Source organism: Manis javanica, chromosome 13 (genome assembly GCF_040802235.1).
Source record: "Manis javanica isolate MJ-LG chromosome 13, MJ_LKY, whole genome shotgun sequence".
Classification (NCBI taxonomy): Eukaryota; Metazoa; Chordata; class Mammalia; order Pholidota; family Manidae; genus Manis; species Manis javanica.
The window spans coordinates 41,056,577-41,061,242 of NC_133168.1; the positions used below are offsets into that span (position 1 = coordinate 41,056,577).

At 29.9% G+C, this 4,666-nt stretch overlaps 1 non-coding gene across 1 annotated transcript; it reads right to left on the bottom strand.

The window, feature by feature from the left end:
* Nucleotides 1–3,798: 3,798 nt before the first annotated feature.
* On the bottom strand, nucleotides 3,799–3,901 carry LOC118967811 (U6 spliceosomal RNA). The gene has a single exon (XR_005055044.2). It is a non-coding gene; the product is annotated as a U6 spliceosomal RNA (small nuclear RNA).
* Nucleotides 3,902–4,666: the final 765 nt, after the last annotated feature.

Below are 4,666 nucleotides of genomic sequence, written 5' to 3' on the forward strand. Positions count from 1 at the left end.
GAGGTTCCTCAATAAACTAAAACTGAAAATAAAATTTGACCCAGGAATTCCACTCATAGGAATTTACCAAAAGAATACAAGTTCTCAGGATCAAAAAGACATATACACTCCTTTGTTTATCGCAGCACTATTTGCAATAGCTAAGATATGGAATGTCCATCAGATATAAGTGTCCATCAGTAAATGAATGGATAAAGAAGATGTGGTACATATACACAATGGAATACTATTCAGCTGTAAGAAAGAAACAAATTCTACCATTTGCAACAACATGGATGGAGCTGGAGGATATTTACACTCAGTGAAATAAGCCAGGTGGAGAAATAAAAGTACCAAATGATTTCTGTCATTTGTGGAGTATAACAATGAAGCAAGATTCAAGGAACATAACAGCAGCATACTCACAGACCCCAAGAAGGGACTAGTGGTTACCAAAGGGGAGTGGTGTGGGAGGGCTGGTCGGGAGGGAGGGAGATGGGGATTGAGGGGTTATATGTTTAGTACACATGGTGTGAGGGGTCACGGGGAAAACAGTGTAGCACAGAAAAAGCAAATAGTGAATTTTGGTATCTTACTACAGTGATGGAAGTGACTGCAATGGGGTATGGGTGGGGACTTGATAATATGAGTAAATGTAGTAACCACATTGTTTTTTCATGTGAAATCTTCATAATAGTGTATATCAATAATACCTAAATAAAAATTTATTTTAAATACATAATTTATAGAAACAGAAGCTTATCATTATAGAATAAGTATCAATAAAATTAAAAAATGCATGAATCTATTGAATTTTAAGATATGATTGTGCAAAAGATTTTAAACTATTCATTTTGTTGCTGAATAGTATTTCATTTTATGAATATACCACATTTTGTTTATACACTCACCAACTGATGGGCATTTGGATTGTTTCCTATTTTTGGTTCTTATGAATAATGCTGCTGAATGTTGAATATTTAAGTACAAGTCTTTGTACAGACATATGCTTATATTTTTCTAGGGTAGTACATGGAAGTAGAATTGCTGGTTTACATGTTAACTTTATTTTTTAATGTTATAAGAACATGTCAAATTATATTTTTGCACAGTGATTTCAGGGGGTTACAGTCCCACCAGTAATGTAGGAAGATACCTGTTTCCCCACATACTTACCAACACTTGTTCTTACATACTACAACATGGATGAATTTCTAAAACATTATTCTACATGAATGAAGCTAGGTAAAAAAATACCATATATTGCATGATTCCATGTGTATGAAATATTTAGAAAAGACAAATCTATAGAGACATAAAGTAAATCAATGATTGCCTGAGAGTAGAAATAGTTTGACTGCAAATGGTTATGAGGTATCTGAAATAATGAAAAATGCTTTAAAAAACTAGATCATAATGTTAGTTTCATAACTCTGTAAATTAATGAGAAATATATTCATTTTATGATATGTTAATACAAAACTAATTATATCTATATATATGAATATATCTACGAGTATATGTGTGTGTGTATGTATGTATCTATATACATTCAGTTCTCTCTTTTCAGAATAACCTTAATTCTAGTTATCAAGAATTGTACTTGGTGGTATTATGCTATTATGTAATACTGTAGGTTCATCTATGTTGTCCCAAATGGCAAGATTTCCTTCTTTATATTGGCTGAGAAATATTCCATTGTAGGTATGTACCATATCTTTTTCATCCATTCACCTACCAATAGGCACTTAGGTTGCTTCCATATTTTGGCTATTGTAAATAATGTTGTGAGTACTATAAGTACTTTTAAAAGAAGAAAGCTCTAAACATTTTTCTCTAGTTATTGGGATCAGGTTGTTTCCAATTTTTAACAATTATGAGCAAGACTTCTAAAGACATTTGCATAAATTTTGTATTTACTTAAATTTTCATTTGGAAAATGCCTTGGAGTGGGATTGCTAGACACATGGCACTTTTATGCTTCACTTTAAAAAAATTACCAAATCAGTGCTGTTTTTCTTATTCTGACCAGCCATGTCAGAAAATTGAGTTTTGCATTTTCAATAATACTTTATATAGTCATTTACTCAACCATGCTAGTGTGTATGCAGTATAATCTTAGGGTGGTTAAATTTGCATTTCCCTAATCACTGTCCTGTTGAGTTACTTTTTTTTTAACCTATATATTTATTTCCAATCCACATGAATTCTTTACTAAAATATCTGTTCAAGTATTCTGCCCATTTTATTTAAGATTTTTTCTTATCATTGAATTTTGAGAACCCCTTATATATTTTAAACCTATATTTATATATTCTGTATACAAGTATCTTATGGGATATATGCATTATAGTCTGTGGCTTGTCTTTTCATTCTTTTAACATTGCCTTTAAAATAATGGAAGTTATTAATTTTGATAAACTATATTTTTTATCTTCTATGGATCATGCATTTTGTGATACAATGAATAAATTTTTGACTAATGGAAAATCACAAATTTTTTTCTCTTGTGTTATTCTCCAGAAGTTTTATAATTTTAGGTTTTACAATGAAATCCATGGTGAATTTGGAGATTATTTTTTATATATGAAGAAAAGTCTTTAATAAGGCCATTTTTGGTACAAATGTTTGCACAATTGTTACAGCATCATTTGTTGAAAATACCATGCTTTCCACACTGGCCTTTGCATGTGCCCAAAATAAAGTGATCATGTAATTACAACAGTCTATTTCTAATGATCTATTCTGTTTCATTTAAATACTTTTTCTAACTTTCACTAATACTACACTATCTCAAATATTGTACCTTTATAGTAAATTGTGAAATCAAATAATGAGTCCCCCAAAACCTGTTATTTTTTTCGTAATTGTTTTAACTATTCAGATTGCTTTCAATTTTTTATGTACATTTTTAAATTATGGTAATTTCTACCAAAACCCTACTGATATTTTGGTGGAGATAGCATTGACTCTACAGATTATTTAAGGAATAATTGACTATTAGCAACATGGCACCTCCTAATCTTTGAGCAAAGTATATTTCTCAATGTACTTAAGTTTATTTTTATTTCCTTAATCAGTATTATCTAATTTTCAACAAATGTCTTGCATATGTTTTGCTAGAATTACTCATTTTGTCATTTTTATGCTACTACAGAAGGTTAATTTTTACATTTCAATTTATAATTATTCACTGATAGTATGTATAGCAAGGTAATTGATTTTGTATATTCTATGTATCCTGTGACCTTACTAAGTTCCACTACTGCTTTAATTAGATTCTTTGGGATTTCTGCATAGACTACAAGGTCATCTTTGAATGGAGAGTTTTGCTTCTTGCTTTTCAATATATATGCCTTCTATTTCAACTTTCCTTATTTCACTGAGTGGGATGTCTAGTATGATGCTCAGAAGAAGTGATGAGTAGACATTCTTGAAGGAAAGTGTTTAGACTTTCCAAATTAGGTGTATTGTTAGCTATAGTCTTTTGATAATTACCCTCTATAAGTTTGAAAATGTTTCTAATTCTAGTTTTCTGGAAGTTTTGAAAAGGAAATTTTAATGAATTTTGCATCATGCACTTTCTACATATATTGAAAATATTATATTTTTCTTCTTTATTTCTTTGATATTGTGAACTACATTGATTGTCAAATGTTGAAGAAGTCTCTTATTTCTGGGATAACTCCCATTTGGTCATGATATATTCTCTTTTTATATGTTGCCAGACTAGATTTGCTGATATTTTGGGGCTAATTTTTGCTTCTATGTTCATGAACATTATTGTTCTGTGGTTTATTTTCTTTTCTTTTTTTTTTTTTTGATATGGAACACTTCACGAATTTGAGTGTCATCCTTGCACAGGGGCAATGCTAATCTTCTCTGCATCGTTCCAATTTTAGTATATGTGCTGCTGAAGCGAGCTGTGGTTTATTTTCTTATAACATAATTTTTTATTTTCATATCAGGGTAAGGCTACCCTTAATATGAGCTAGAAAGTGCTCACTCCTCTTCTATTTTTCTCAAAAGATTTGTATAGAATCAATATTATTATTTTTTCCTTAAATGTTTGGTAGAACTTACATGTGAAGCTATCTTCTCAAATATATACATATATATATGTGTAATTTTTTCTGTGAATTAATATTCTTTATATAATTATAGGACTATTTTGCCTGACTCATTCATTAGTGATCTCTGGTGTCTTTGTTGTCTTTCAAGGAATTTGACCATTTTATCCAGATTGTGGAATTCATGGCCATAAAATTTTTCATAATATCCATTTTTTTTAAATCTCTGTAGAATATTTAGCCATATTCACTGTTTCATTCCTGGTTTTGATAATATACATCTTCTCTATTTTTTTTCCTGTTCAGTATGACTAGGAGTTTAACAATTTATTAATCCTATCAGAGAAGTAGCTATTTCTTTCATTGATTTTACTTAGACATTTTTAGTTTTGAGTCCCATTAATTTCTGTTTCTGTATGTCTATCCTTCTTGTTATTTTGGGCTTAGTGTACCTTATTTGTCTATTTACCTAAGTAGAAGTTAGACAACTGATTTTAAACCTTTTCTCTTTTCTAATGAAAGCATTTTATACAATGAATTTCTTTTTAAGCACTACTGTAGCTGTATTCCACACATAGTAGGTATTTATTCTAATTCATTTCAAAATATTTTAGTCA